Raw genomic sequence first — 16478 nt, forward strand, 5'->3', positions numbered from 1 at the left:
TCTATTTTCTTTTCTAGAGAAAGTGCCTTCTGTCTTTGAATGAGTCTTACTCTATTATTAGCAAGTGATACTGAAAAAGTCTGTTTGCCAGTCAATTGTTTGAAATTCAGGTATCTTTTGCTCTTTTGGTGTAAAAACATGATGCTGATGGACTTGATTCCTAGGCCAACTCACAAAGATTAATTATAGTCACTGCTTCTAATTTTTTGACTATTGTAACCATAGGAAAAATCATTTATAATTCTATACTAGGGTTCTAGGAAAACGTTTCCCCACTCCACTCGGTGACGGCCCCCAAAATAACAAACTGTGCCAGATGGACAAAAGGAGATATTCTTGGAAACATCTGACTTTACTAGCTCACTGCATATCTATGTCTATTTAAGAAAAGTTATATTCCAGTTCATATGTTCTGAATTGTAGAATAAAGGTCAATTAAGTGAGAACCAGAACTTTCTCGGTGCTATTAACATAGATAGATGAGTCTTTAATCAAGTATTCATATATCAGAAACCTCTTGTTCAGTAAAAGATGTGCTTTCTTCTCCTTTTACCAAGGAAAAGCATCAGAAATCAAAATTTCTGATTTCCCACCAATGAAATTTTCATTGTGAAAATCATCAGGATATGGTTTTGAAGAAATATTATTCGTTTCAGAAAATAAATAAATATAATTGAATTATGCTTTCCACCACTTTGTGAAACTGTGGGCATCAGCATGTAATTATTATGCAGTATAAGTGATTTTTATGGAACAAAGGAAAGAAACTACCTAGAGCAACATGAATTAACTCTTATTTCACTATGTTGCTAATTGACTTCCCTTATTCATCAAACCGGCTTGATAGCAAACATTTCATAATATTTGCATTAACTTTTGTGCAAACTTTAAATGGCACCGTTAAAAAAAATCTTTCCCCAGATTTTAATTAATCTTGAATATTTAATATACTTTTGCATAACTTAAGCAAAGGCTTATCTTTTTTTCTTGCCTCGGGCTCCTTGAACTTTAATTAGTATGCATCATATCTTACAAATTTTGGTGTTGCTTTTAAGGAGCAATAATTTTGATCCATTTAAACTCACCATCAACAGATATGGGTTCCATATAATAATAATTACACTGCAAAAGGAAAGAATAAAAATGAGAAAAGAAAGAGAAGTTTTCAGAAATTCAACTTTTTGTTTGTAGGTGTTCTCCAAGATGTCAGAGATGAGTTATAGTAGTTCTAAGTATTTCTATATTATATCTGTGATCCATATCAGTTATTCAGGTGAAATAGTAAAAAAAGCAAGGATTATAATTAATACAGAGTATAAAATTATATCTTATTCAAATGCTCCAATACCTGTCCTGCTGGTCCTCTCTCAGAAGGAAAATTGATACCGGTCTTTTGAGAGGGGACAGCAGCTCTTCTTCTGTGAGAACAGAAGGGCAGGGCAGGGCACCTGACTCAGGAGCATCTAAACCACAGATTTAAGATGAGAGCCTTGAGAAAAAAGATACATTGAGCCAACACGTTTCCTTTCTAGCACTTGAAGTAAGAACCTAAAGAACAACTGGCCAGCTAATAAGAGCTGAGACAAAGGGGTTGTGAAAAATAGGGGTTGTGAAAACCCAGTAGGGGGCGCTGTGAAAAATGACAATGTATTAGTTTGGATGGATTCAATTGTAAATAATGGAAAAGACAATAGAATCTGCCTTCACAAAAACGGAAATGTATTGGCTCAAATAAGGGATAAGTATAGAGGTGAGTGTAGATTTGATCAAGTAACTTAACAAAGTCACCAAGATTCTAGCTTAGATTCTATCTTTGCAAGGGTTCTCCACTTTGTCTCTGGCCTAGGGCTGCCAGGTGTCTCATGACCCCAGATGGCTTTCCAGGATGGCTGGCCTCAATCACATGCACCTGCTGAAAGGTGTCTGAGGCCACAGTGGTAACTGAAGACAGATTAGCTTCTCTGAATCCAAACAGAAACTAGAGGTTGTTGAAAAGGGACAGCTTGGGGGTTGCCCACAGGAAACTGGTTGCTGAGAAGGCAAGCCTTGCATACCCATCAGAGAATCTGAGAGAACAAAAACTATATAAGCAAAGCCGTCCTCTTGGTTTGGCAGTTAAAGGGGAGAAATGAGTGCATTATAGCTCTCATATGTTAAGACAGAGTGGGTGAAGACCAATGAATTTATGCCTTTAAAACTGTTTCGAATCAAGAGCTTCTGCTCATTTCAGTCTCAGTGAGCTCTGCACCTGTTGAGTAAGGTGATCATGAATCTTGGCTTATTTAGCGTAGGACCAGTTCATGCCTGTTGTATTCCTTTGATTCTGGAAAGTGGCACAGTTTCCTGGCAGATTATGTGGTCATCCACTGTTATGACACCTACTTTTGAGTTTCTATATACTTTTCCCTAATTGTTTCATGTATAGCTTTATGACTAATTATCTCTATTTGGACTAGTTTGAGTTGGTCTCTGTAGAAGATATTTCTAGCAGGAGGGAGTTCCAAGCTAAGTGGGAAGCAGGGCAGTGCCTTCTACTAAGGAGAACTGAGGTGGAAGAGTGAGGGTGAGGGTCCTGCAAGCAGGGTCATAGAGTACTCTGTGTGACCGAGGGGGAATCTGGAATATTGTATTCTGGTGACAAGTGACAGAGCATGGAGTTTCCATGCCCATCTTGGGTTCTACCTCCATCAATTTTGAGCTAGAGATTTATATTTCTCTATAAATTCACTAGAGTCTTTCCTTCCCTCCCCCCCACTTTATTTATAATCTAGAACCCTGATTTGTACAGTTTCTTATAATGAGTGGTCGAAATGAAGACATAGTTGTTATAGAGAACAAGCATCTAGGAAATGAGTCAGTCAACAAGTATGGAGAAACTATACATTTATATATTGTTATATGGTTTGTATCCTTTCCACATGTAGAGACCTATAGTGACTTGCTGAAAAACAGCTTTCTGTTTTCCTTTCTAATAGTAACATAAGTCTTAGCACTCTAGAGACAACAGGTGATTCAGGTGAGAAACAGAAGTACTTCATTTTTGACTAGTTGCTACAGTCTTCCCAGCACCAAGCCAGACAACTTCATATATTATCATTTCTATATCATCTGCTTTGGTTTATCTTCCCTGGAAATGATAAAGAAAACATGCTTCTTCCTTCTCTTACCAGCCGCACCACTTCAAAGGCCCACCTCACCAGCGTCCCCTTCCAACCATCAGAGCCGCACATTCCACACACCTGGGAGCTAAGATGCAGAGCCCACAGCTCTGGTGTACTCAAGGTGTGGCTCGTGGACCAGCAGCACTGACAACACCTTAGAACTTGTGAAAAATGTAGAAACTGTCTTCACTGCAGACCCACTGAATAGAATCCAGATGATTCACAGGCACATGATAGATTGAGAAGTGCCTCACTAATACATGTGCTCTCTAAAAAAGGAGCAATTGATTGTTTTCCTCCTATGCCTTCTCTCCACCCCATGTTCACCTGCCCATGAGTCTGTGTCTCCAGCAAACCCCTCCATCACTCACCCCTTTATTGAAAGCACTCCTCGTGGCACAGCTATGTATCTTTTAGACTCTAATTTTTATACCCATCTGTTTGAGCCACGCTATGGCATTCTCAGCTACTCTTGGCAGTGTTTTCATACGGAAATGCTGTGTTGGAACAAACTCCTCACCTTGCCTGTTCTCCTCCAGCACTTTTGTACACTCAGGACTACAAAATCCAGTTTCTCCATGCATTCCAAGCACTCTCCAGGAAACTTACGAGACCATTTTCCTTTTCTATCCAACTTACTGAGAAAAGAGAAGAATTTAAAACATTATTTAATTCTGAATGATTATTTAAAAATACTTTCTGTAAACTCCTTTCTGATGTACCTACCCACTTCTAGGATTTTCTGACCACTGATTCAGATAAGATGGGTGGGGAAGAAAAAAAACAGAAACATTTAAAGAATAAATGAGTTGAAGTGAGTCTTCCTTCCAATGGGTAAAATCTGATGACTCACTTCTTCTGGAATGTATACAGTTAAAAACAATCACATGCACACATTCTAGAAGTTAGTGACTTCTGTGGACTATGGACTAAAACACACATTCTTACAATTTTTTTCAGCATTCTGAGAATTCTGAGCATTTCTCAGAATTCAGCATTTCTCAGAATTCAGCAATTTCTCAGCATTCTGAGAATATGTGGCACCTTCCACTTCAGCCATATCACATGCCTTGGTTTAAACTGTCCATTTAAAAAAATAAGTAAGCTCTTCATTTTTCCACAATAGCCTTGCTCCTTATCATCCTATGCTAGCTTTTCTGTCTTTGACGACCAGTTTTAATCCCATTTCTTCCATAATACATGGCTGAATTCCTTCATCTGAAATTATCCTTTTCCTTCTTTGTACTTTCAAAACCTTCTTGTTAGTGTAGTACTATCATATTCATTCACTGATTCTATCAAAAATATGTGTTTTGGGACACCTGGGTGGCTCAGCAGTTGAGTGTCTGCCTTCGGCTCAGGGCATGATCCCAGGATCTAGGATCAAATCCCACATTGGGCTCCTTGAGAAGAGCCTGCTTCTTCCTCCACCTATGTCTCTCCCTTTCTCTCTCTCTCTGTGTCTCTCATGAATAAATAAATAAATAAATCTTTTAAAGATATATGTGTTTAGAGCATATCCCCTGTCAGGCACTGTGTTAGGCACTGCAGTCACAATGGGGAGCATGCTCAGGTCTGTTTCCCATTCTTACAAAGTTTAAAATCTAGAAGAGGAGGTAGAAATGTAATGATAGTCTTGAATGTGTGATTTTAGAAGTTTAAAAGAACCTGACCCAGTTTTTGAAGGCCTGGGATGGCCTCTCTGGGGAGGTTATCTTTTAATTGATCAAATGGAGAGGAAGGTAAAGGAGAGGTGATGAATGGTGAGACTGGAGCAACTCTAGATCCAGGGCATAGCACAGGCATGGGCCACTGAGAGGATGCTCCAGGCCCCGACTGAAGGCAGAGTGGCTAGAGGGTGTGGAGGATGGTGTTAATATGGAGAAGGAGGCATGGGCCAGACCGGAAGAGCTGAGATACTACTTTTAAAGATCCAGGTCTCTTCCCTAAGTACGACACACAGTTACTGATAAATTTCAAGTAGGAGAAATTTACACAATCAGGGCAAAAACTAGCATATATACCTGCCTCTGTCATTCCATTACAAAATCTTTAAAGACAATGGCTGTATCTCATTCAACCTTGAATACCCCAGAATGTCTACTGACTAAGGCTGAAGCCTCATAAATAAATTGATTTTTGAATAGTTGGAAGAAAAATACAAAATATATAACTCCAATACATTATACAACTATTGCCTCTTAGTGCAGCCTTCAGCCCAGCGCCTGATTCTGGAGACCCAGGATCGAATCCCACATCGGGCTCCCTGCGTGGAGCCCGCTTCTGCCTCTGCCTGTGTCTCTGCCTCTCTCTCTCTCTGTGTCTCTCATGAATAAATAAATAAAATCTTAAAAAAAAAAAAAAACTGCTGCCTTAATTTTTTTCCTGGAAGCATACTTTAATGTTTTTTTTTTTTTTTGTAATCAACTGCTATTTGTTTATCTCAAAACAAATTGTCCTCTTCCACCTCAGTAACACACCCCCAAGTTTTAGTAGGCACAGACTACCTAGAATGAGACTAGATTTCCTATTCTATCTTGTAACTCACTGTAGTCAGGACTGAATCTGGCTGATGAGATGAGAGTGGAAGTGTTGCATGGAACTTCTGAGAAGCTATATTAAAAGGGGAAGTGGGCCCTCTTATTTTCTTAATGAAAAGCAGATGAAATATCTGGAGTTCTAGCAGTCATTTTATGACCAGGAGAGTGGAAATGACGAGCTAAGGAAATTGGAGCAAAATGTTAGAGTTTGGATCTTTATTTTTGAGAGTCACCATACAAGCTTGGATTGTCTATTATCAGACATCTTACATGTAAAATAAGAAATTTCGGATTTGTCTGAAAAAACTATAATTGGATCTTTGTTCCTAGAACCTGAAAGCAATTTCTAATGGATACTCAACCGTTTACTTCACAGATGTTGATTTATACACATTTGAATGAATGACAGATATTTTAGCAGAAGGAAATTAATCTTTGAAACAAGAAGTTCTAACTTGTGCTCAACTAAAATATTGTCTACTTAATTTAGGCCTCTTTTTTATTGAAAACTTTTTATTTTATTTTTAATGAATAGGGAATTAATATTCAGGAGAAAACCAACACATCTGGCTTCTAAGTCTGTAAAGATTTTCTCTGGAGATGGTATTGCAAGTAGATTTAGGGCTTAAGGAAACTTCAAACTAATTAAAAGGGACTGTGAATTTCAGAATGATGCCAGTTTCACAGACCTTCTGGGAATCTCCATTGTCTCTGAAATAAAATAATTCTAAAGGACAACTTATTGAGTCTTATCAGAAGTTGCATGAATCTTTTAAGTCACCTTTGGAAAAGACCAGTATAGGAGCTGGAGAGCCCTTTTTGGCTGCGAAGCACCTAGAGATTCTAGATCAGCATTGTCCAAAAGAAATGCCAAGGGAAGCACATGTCATATGTAATTTTAAATTTTATGATAACTGCATTTAAAAAGTAAAGAGAAAGAGGTAAAATTGATTTTAGTAATATACTTAATATAAAACCAAAAACAATTAAAATTATTGAGATATTTTATATTCCTTTATCTGTACTACGTATTCATAACCTAGGGTGTATTTTATACAAACAGCACAGCTCAGATAGAAGCTTCCTCTATTTTAGTGCCCAGCACCCCCATTTGACTAGTGAATGCATACTGGACAATACGGCTCTGGTCTCCACCACCTTCCTCTTTATTTCACCATGTCATAACCTGTGCTTTTTTTTTTTAAGATTTTATTTATTTATTCATCACACACACACACACACACACACACACACACACACACACACACACACAGGTAGAGACTCATGCAGAGGGAGAAGCAGGTTCCATGCGGGGAACCTGACGTGGGACTCGATCCCAGGACTCCAGGATCACATCCTGGGCTGAGGGCAGGTGCTAAACCGCTGAGCCACCCAGGGATCCCCACCTGTGCTTCTTTTAACTTCCTCTCTTTGACCTCCTTCAAACGCTCAATTGCTACTACTAAAGCTCACCATTTTCTAGATCCCAGCAGAAACTTACTCTGATATACCCATTACTAAAAAAAAAAAAAAAAAATACTCAGTTAAGACACCTTTCAGAGACTTGTGAAGGTAATTTTGTCTGCCATGCATGCCTTTTCTCTCTCTGAAATCAGTTTTTCTTTCCCACCAATACCTTCCTGACCTCCACATCTAATGAGCTTACTCCAAATCCTATAACACCTTGGATTTACTCTTTTCCATCTATTTGTATCACTACACCAATAGTTTAGGCTCTCACCACCTCTGCTCAGATCATCAGAGCAAATGTCAATAATGCAAAGTTTATTTCCCTGCAAGTCCTTCAATAGTTCCTGAATTGCCTAGAGGATAAATTAAAATTTTTCTAGTAGACCTTTTCCCAATATGTTCTCCCTAAATTTCTAGCCTCAGACCTTCACACTAAACCTCTAGCCTCCTACTAAGAACTGTCAATCTCTGGAAAGTCCTACCATAACTACTTGAGTTCCCTGCAAGTCTCTCTGTTCCTCACACCCATGGTCTTTTGTACGTGCTTCCCATCCAGCTGGAATGCCCTTCCTAGGTATCTGCAAACGGCTCCTATGTGCAATCTCCTTCATCCTCATTGAAAACCCCAAAAGATAATATAGAATATATATAGAATTATAGCTGCCATCCCTTGTTTATACTTTCTGTTTTTTTTTTCAATAATTGTATTTTTTTAATGCCTGTCTCTTACTAAAGAGACTAAATTTATGTTTTATCCATCAAAACTAACACTACCATTGACACATGGTTGATAATCAATGAATGACTGTGGAATTAATGGGTAACTGAATGAATGAATGAATGACCCCCTATGCAAACTTTCCGCTCTAGTTAGTCTAAATGGTCACTTCAGTGTTTCAGAAATAGATGGCACGGTCATCTGTGTCTCTGCACTTCTGCTCACCTGCTTTCACGTGGCATGTTTTTTTCCTTTCTTTCTTGTCATGAGGCTACACTTCTTCTAAAGTCTGACATTCTGCAAAGCCTCCTTCAGCCGCTGTGGCCCCCAGCAGTCTTCCCCTTCAGTACCTTCCCTTAGAAACCTTTCTCTGCAGTGATCCAGAGCACGTGCTTCTTAATATAGCTCTTAAACAAATGTTATGAATGTTTCCTATTCCCCTGGCTAAATTCGTATATTCCGTGAGAAGAGATTCTATTCTGCATCTTTTGGTAGGCCAGTGGCAGTGCTCTGACCCACTCAGGAGATTAAGAAATGTCTCTTGAGTTAATGCACTAGAATAACCACGTGAAAGGAATGAAGGGCCTCTTGGTGCATGGTGTGTCTAGCCAACTTCAGAAATGTCACTCTTTACAATGTCAGAGGTTTTCCGCCCCCCTTTCGTTTTTGAATGCTTAAACTTTCAAGAAAAAAACAACAAAAAAACCCAATTCACTTTGGTATCACATTGATTTGCCCAGAGAGGGTCATCACAGGAGTATGTCCATAAAAGTAATTTGCATGTTGATGAAGTCATTTGGGGACCATGCCAAAGACCCCAAGATCAGGAAACCACTGGACTGAAGTTTATTTTTATTTATTTTTTTATTTTTATTTTTTTGGACTAAAGTTTAAAAGCAGTACTTGGGGATGCCTGGGTGGCTCAGTGGTTGAGCATCTGCCTTTGGCTCAGGACATGATCCTGGGGTCCTGGGATAAAGTCCCACATTGGGCTCCCTGCGTGGAGCCAGCCTCTCCCTCTGCCTGTGTCTCTGCTTCTCTCTGTGTCTCTCATAAATTAATAAATAAAATCTTAAAGAAATAAAAAAATAAAGGCAGCATTATTAAAGGCAAACAAAATTAATCCTATGAACAAATGATGTATGGCACTTAGAGTCTATCCTTATCACAATTTTAGGTAAATCCATTTAAACCAACCTATTTGCTAGTTAAGAAACCCTTTTAAGATATTGCATTTTATTTGTTAAAAATTATTACAGATTCACTCTTAAACCACAGTCCACACAAACAGACACACACACGCACACACATTCCCCACCTCTTCCAGCTGCATTCCTCCCTTGCTCATGTAACATTCTTTTTGATGTGAGCAGAATTTGGTAAACAAAATGAGATTCAGACTCTAATAAGTTCCTCAATGAATTCATAGACACAGATGATGAAGAAGTATTTATCTGTAATACAGCAATGGGCGCCTTACAGAATTTTAGACAATGTTATCTAAAAAGCTAAGCTTCTTGCCCTTTTGAAACTAGTTTCAGGTAATATGAATGCAACCACAGAAAGAGGAAGTACTTCTGTTCAATTAACAAGTCAAATAAAAATGATGGCAAGTCCCAAGTCTTAATAAAAGTGTTTTTTGTTTTTTTTTTTCTGGCATAGAAAAATCTATGACTCCTTTCTCCTTCCTCTCCAGTTATGGATCATTTAAATAGCAAAGGGAAAATTTCAAAGAAAATACCATTTTTAAACTCCTATAAAAAATAGACAATAGTCTTTAATGTTTACTTCTGATTTATGTTTTAATGAAAGTAGAAAATGTCCCACACCAACATACTAGAAAGCAATGTGACTTCAGAGTTCTACCTCCCTTCCTTCCTTCCTCCCTCCTGCCCTTCCTCCCTCCTCTCTCCTGCCCTGCTCTGTCCTCCTTCCCATCTCCCTCCCTCCTCAAGTTCCTCCTGCACCTTCTCCTCCACTGCCCTTCTCCCCACTCTCTCCATTATTTGGAATGAAGAAAGCAAATGAAAAAAGAAAAAGTGAATTCTAATCTCATTTTTTTCAGATTAGAGAACAAAGTCTTAAATATATTGAGTTTAATAAAGTAAAGAAAGACATCATTACAAGAATACATACGTTAACAACTTTAACTGAACTTAACCCCCACCCCCCCATCCTGTAAATTCAATGAGTCACTTGCCCAAGGGAATTGCTCTGGGCCCACTGATTGGAATTCCACAATTCCAACCCAGCCAGTCTTTCTGAAGACCCAGTTCTGTAAAGCATCACCTTCAACTTCTAGTTTTTATTCCATTTTATTTTATTTTATTTTATTTTATTATTTTATTTTTAGTTTTGATTTCTTAAAGTACAGGGAACACTGTAGAACCCATGAATCTTTGCAAATGTTTGTAGTTGGCTTCTCCATATCTACACTGAGGGTTTTGTTTGTTTTTAGCCACTTTCTAAGACCTTTTAATTTGGTTTTAATGGAATTTATTTCTTTTTGTCTCTATTCATTTGAAAACATGTTTCATACTTAATTAGACTATGTTATTACAATAACAAGTATGACTTGCATTAACACATTTGGGAATGAACAATGGACTCCCACACAACATGTGGGAAGGTACAACAGAGCAAAGATGGTAGCCTTAGCTACTAGCTCAAAGACTCTCCATCCACCAGGCTACAGGTATCACTCTCTGTCTTTTACAAAGAGGATGGGGAGTGTCTATCTGTGAAGTTTTTTACAGGGAGGGCAGCTGAATTAATTCTCAGAGATCAATAAAAAATTTGCAATACATCCAAGTAATTGACCAAAGCATTATCTTAAGAAGAAAATACTGTTAAGACAGATGTTTTAAATACATATTTTCTACTTATTTGTTTTTGTTTTTATTTTTTGGCTAATCTAATATCAAAAGCCAAAAAACTAAAAAAACAAAATGTAATAACTCATTTCAATCTGTCTAGAGTTGAATTTAACTATATGTTAGAATTATTTCTCTTCGGGATCCCTGGGTGGCGCAGCTGTTTGGCGCCTGCCTTTGGCCCAGGGCGGGATCCTGGAGACCCGGGATCGAATCCCACATCAGGCTCCCAGCGCATGGAGCCTGCTTCTCCCTCTGCCTGTGTCTCTGCCTCTCTCTCCCTCTCTCTGTGACTATCATAAATAAATAAAAATTAAAAAAAAAGAATTATTTCTCTTTTTGGGGCTTCTGGGTGGCTCTGTCAGTTAAGCGCCTGCTTTCAGCTTAGGTCATGATCCCAGGGTTCTGGGATTGAGCCCCACATGTTTCTCTCTCTTCCTCTGCCCCTCCCTCTGCTTGTGATCATGCTGTCTCCCTCTCTCTCAAATAAATAAAATCTTTAAGAAAATTATTTCTCTTTTTCCTCTTTGCTTATCTTCAAACACATAACTGTTTTCTGACATTACTTTTATGCACTAGGCCTTCCCTGGGATTTAAATGTCAAAGCACAGCTATATGCCACGCCAAAAGCAAATATAGTTTCTTTTGTCCTAATACATGCAATACATCAAAGAAGAATAAGGCTGCTGTTGAATCTTAAAATGGTTAATTCAACTTTTTTCTTCTCCCTTTTCTCCTAGGAGAGTTATCTCCTCTGGCATTTCACTACTGTACTTCTTCTTCTTTTTTTTAAAATAAGTTTTGTTACCCTCATATGCTATTTGTACTTAAAAATAAAACCACTTTGAAACCACTTCAGAGAGGCAACTGACTCGCATGTGGGTTCACCTGGATATGTGACACTTTCGGGTCACTGAACTTGTGTTTTTGTGTTAGATAGAATACTATGGCTTAAATGTTTAAGTATAAACAGGAATATAAAATCAATGAAGTCCAAGATAGAGAACAAAGGGAGATAAGGTAAAGAGAAAGACATATCTATAATAAAGGATCACAATATGAACTGTCATCACAATACAATCTGTCATATAGGAAAATAAAGCTGGTTTATGTAACTTGACTTTTTTCTGTTTATTTTGATCTGGTGATATGATTTTAGGACCCTGAATAACTCTTATCCTAAGGGTGTTTCCCCCCAAAGGAAATTCAGCTTCACACTTGAAAAATTGCTTATTGGCTCCAGTTCTCCCCAAATGAGTTCCAGCCAATCTGCTCTTTGCCCCTTTGGAGTTTGATGAGATCGGTCACAGCGTTGTCAAAATTCAACAAGGCACAATGTTTTGAATAATGTGTAGTTTACCTGAGAGGCTTTTGGTCTCCTTTACCCCTTTTGCAGAATTACCATGAAGTAAATGTGTGATATTCCCAGAAACATGGAGTTGTAGCAATAAGAACCTAATGGTAAAAGATAAAATCTCTCCTAATGTAAAAGAAGTTACAGGCACAGCCTGACACCAGCCTAACTGAGGACATGAACATTTTTTAAGAAACAACAGAAGGGGATGGTCAGCCTACAAATGTATGAAAAGGTGTTAGACCTGAGGCTGGCAGTTTGTGGTTAGCAAGAACCAAGTGAAAGAGAAAGAACATCTGGCATAAATGTTGTCACTACAGAAACATCCATGTTTGTGAGACAGGCCTTCCCTTTCTGATGGTGGAAATAATTTTTAGGTATTTCAATTCAAAGTTTTGGTTTTGTTTATTCTCCATGAAATTTTTCTTGCACTATGGCTGTTGACTCAGAAGGTCAATGAAACTGTCACACTGGGTGGGGGCTGGGAGCATGTACCTCTGGCCTTTGGGCCGAACAAAAGTTAGTTGTCATCTGGATTCAATTTCGGCAAGATTGTCTAAAACCAAGAGGCATTTGGTTTGAAAGAGCTAGGTCACTGAAAGCAAAAAAAAGAGGTGTACCCAAAGTATTAAGACAGTCGAAGTTCTGATCAGTGACCCTCCCCTACCACCTCAGCATTTGTCTCAGGAGGGATGTGATGTGATGTGATCTTTAGTAGGTATTTGTTGACTGAATGGATCTCAAGAGACTTAGACATTCTATGACGGTGGTAGTTTGTGCCCTGCTTTCTGCCTTTGGGAATCTGATTTATAGAGGCCTTGTGTCAGCCTGTGGTGGGTGCTGTAGAGTAGATGTAGAAGCATGACAAACTAAGGCAGAGGGGGGCCTAGTGTAGCTGTTCCCACCGAACACCCACCCATTCACACAGGCCATCATTCATTTAAGCTTGTATGCAGTTTACAAGAGATCAAGAAATCATAGCATGTCCCTATGAGGTCTATTAAAATGTTTAGATGGCTGGCAGGCCAGGAAAAGGGAATCTGGAGAAGGAGGGCAAGAGGGTGCCACATCTTGAGTGGCCACCATCCTGGCTTTACCCAGAGCTGAGGGGTTGCTTCTGGCCCTTGATTCTTGATGTTAAATGCACCAGTCCCAGACAAACTGGGAAGGGCTATCATGTCACACAGGATCTCAAATTCTGAGCTCAGCAGTACCCAAGGCATCATTCCATGGCCCGCAGAAATGGCTGCCAGAGCAGTGGGCAGTTGGGACAGAAGCCTCAGGGGGCTGGAGACCCACAGGGGAGCCCATAAGGAACTTGAGTAGAGGGTGTGGAACAGACCCCATGACAAGTAAGTTGTCTGATCCTGAACCAAGACTCATGCTGGAGGTGTCAAGGACACTCAAAATGGGACAGTAGCCCAAAAAGGGAGTTTGACTTTGGACTAAGTTTGAATCCCTTATCGACTGGTTATTATAAATGCATATAATACATAATACATATACAAAGTTATTAGGATTTCCAAATGTATGTGCTCAAATAGTTGTTTTTCTGCCACTGTGTAGAAATGAGAGCTAATGAGCAAATGAAGATCCATTTTAGAAGATAAAGAATGTTCCGTGTGTTCTTCATCTAAGATAGGACTGTAAATTTGAAACTTGCTTTTATAGAAACTCACAATCTCCTTCTGAACTGATAGTATGATTGTACTTATTTACTCTTCATCTTTCCAACACAGTCAGCTTAGTTTTGTGACAGACACTATGTCTATCCATATATATCCAATCCATATATATATATATTTTTCTTTCAAGGAAAAAAATCAAACTGGGTAGATGTTCTTGAAAAGAAAGCACTCAACTAAAAAATGAAAACTGGGTCTGTGATTATGCACTTCTTCCAAAAATATAATGAAGACTTAATTACTAACTCAACAATAGGATCCGGTCTATTCAGTTTTTCAAGGGGTAATTTCGTAGGCTGTGGTTAAGTTGGGATATTTACTCTTCCTTTTCCCTTCTCTGTGCTACCCAGAATGTTTACTGGTTTTGTTTCGTACTATATTTACAAGGGAGGTTACGGGAAAGGTAAAGAAGATTCTAATTCTAATGAACTACTTTTACTAGTTTTTCTACCAGCTGCTGCTCCTAACAGGATGAATGTACTTTGGTCTCTAAATGGCCATTTGGTACCCAAACTTCAGTCTCTGGGGGATGTCACTGGCATGCAGCCTAATATATCCTAAAATAAATTTACCATCTTCTCCTTCAAAAGCATTTCCATACTTGGAAATACGGTGTTCTTCCGTGTTCTGGTAAAAAAGAAAAAAAATTGCACTGGTTGATTCAAGAAGTGGAGGATGGGGAAAGGGCAGATGCTTTTGGCTCCAACAAAGATAAAACTTGACTCACAGTGACTTAAATAAACAGAAAATGCTTCTCTTCCCTTAAAAAAGGAGTGGTTGTTGACTCTGGCTCATTTGAGTTCTTGCTCATACAGCTCCACGCATCTGAACAAGGGCAGTGGAGCAGGCGTGACATCTGTATCAAGAAACTAAAAGCTTCCTCAAGAGTACCACAGCTGACTTCTGCTTACCTCCTAGTAGTAAGATGAGATGTGTCACATCATCATTCTTGACGACGACCAAGAAAATATATCTCTCTGGAGCTAAGCTATAAGGGTGGCCTTATGATTGATACAGAAATCACAACTAGGGGCACCTGGGTGGCTCAGTGGTTGAGCGTCTGCCTTCGGTTCAGGTCACGATCCTGGGATCTGGGGATTGAGTCTCACATCAGGCTCATCACAGGGAGCCTTCTTCTCCCTCTGTCTGTGTCTCTGCCCCCCCTCTCTCTGTGTCCCTCATGAATAAATAAAAAAAATCTTTTAAAAAATCACAATTAACAAGATGGATTGTATTATTAATATTACTCACAAAACAGGTAAATTTTGCCAGACCAGTCATGAACACCACCTACTTAAACTCAAAATATTTTAACACCACTTCCTTAATCCTTTATGTCCTGGGTAAGAATCCCAGACAAGTGAATCAAACAGTACCTCCACGTGGATTCACAAGTCTCACAGTCTGTAATTGCAACTCTCCTAAATTTACAGATTATGACCAGTACCTGCCAGGACCCCCCAGTGCTCACTCCCAGTTCAACCCCACACAATTCCCCCTTTGTGATATCCTGTGGGAGGAAGTGACCAAACCTAACTGGGGGTATTTTATAAGCTTTTTTGTTCTTAAATGTTCACACCTACAAAGAAGTTAGAATTGGACTGAGACTGGGAGTTGAGTGGACACCTGAAGACATTTGCTATGGGAAGCCCACAAAGCAAGGGCACCAGAAGCAGATTAGAGATGACAGTCACCCAGGTGAAACAAAGAAGTTATCTGCTAGATATTTTTTTTCATTTTCAGAGACTGTTCTAGCGACTGAAGTTTTGATGAAGGTCCTCCTCCCTAAGAGCAGGGTATCCTTCAAAGGGTAAAGCTACAGGCTTCCAATGTTGGAAGAGGATTTCTGCCCACTATTCACCTTCTCCCCTTCCAGGTCTATAGCTATTTATGATATATAGTTAAAGAAACCAGAGGCGCTCAACAGGCAAACATGGAGATTTCATCAGACACAGCATTTTATTGTGTAATCTGCAGATACACACTTCTTACTAACATATATCCAACTACTTTCCTGTCACAGCCACTAGCAGACCTTTCAATTCATGCCCAACACTGAATTCCTGATATTTTTTCTCAATCCTTGACCAATCTTCCCTACCATTAGTCTTCCCATTGGGAGATGGTGACTCCTTCCTTCCAGCTGCTTAAACTAAATAATTTGGGTGTATACTAAATAATCCTCTAATGCTTAATCCATCAAGAAACTCCTATTGATTCTATTTGCTAAATATATTTAGAACTGACTGCATCTCACTACCCCTTATGTCAGCACCCTGGTCTTAGGCCATCAGCACCTCTCACTTGGAGGTGATAATAAGCTTCTTGCTTCTACCTTTCTTCCTGCCACAGCCAGAGTTATTCTTTTTTTTTTTTTTTTTTTTTTGAGTTATCCTTTTAGACTGTAAGCTAGATCATGTCATTGCTCTACTCTGAAACCTGCAATGGCTCCTTAATTTCTTCAGAATAAAAGTCAAATTGCTTAAATAACCTACAGATCTCCAGAACTTCTCTGGCCTCGTTCCCCAGAACTCCATTCCTTGTCCTTCCAAATTTGCCACCCTGGCCCCATGCTGATCCTAGATCATGCCAGGCTGCTTAATTGCATTGACTGTTTTCTCTGTATGCCTATTTTCTTGCCAACAGAATTGGCAGATTCTGTGACTTCTTTTAGGTC

The 16478-nt window shown here is 39.1% G+C and overlaps 1 protein-coding gene and 1 long non-coding RNA gene across 2 annotated transcripts in view; both read right to left on the reverse strand.

Annotated features, from left to right (window-relative positions):
* The window catches only part of CNTNAP2 (contactin associated protein 2), a 2034882-nt gene that overhangs the window by 889027 nt on the left and 1129377 nt on the right, over positions 1 to 16478 (reverse strand). The gene's annotated exons all lie outside the window — the stretch shown is intronic.
* Positions 1001 to 4023, reverse strand: LOC119869502. Its single transcript, XR_005371189.1, has 3 exons — positions 3888 to 4023; positions 3682 to 3799; positions 1001 to 1122 (listed from the first exon to the last, which is right to left on the reverse strand). It is a non-coding gene; the product is annotated as an uncharacterized LOC119869502 (long non-coding RNA).

The sequence above is a fragment of the Canis lupus genome, chromosome 16 (assembly GCF_011100685.1).
Source record: "Canis lupus familiaris isolate Mischka breed German Shepherd chromosome 16, alternate assembly UU_Cfam_GSD_1.0, whole genome shotgun sequence".
Taxonomy (NCBI): domain Eukaryota; kingdom Metazoa; phylum Chordata; class Mammalia; order Carnivora; family Canidae; genus Canis; species Canis lupus.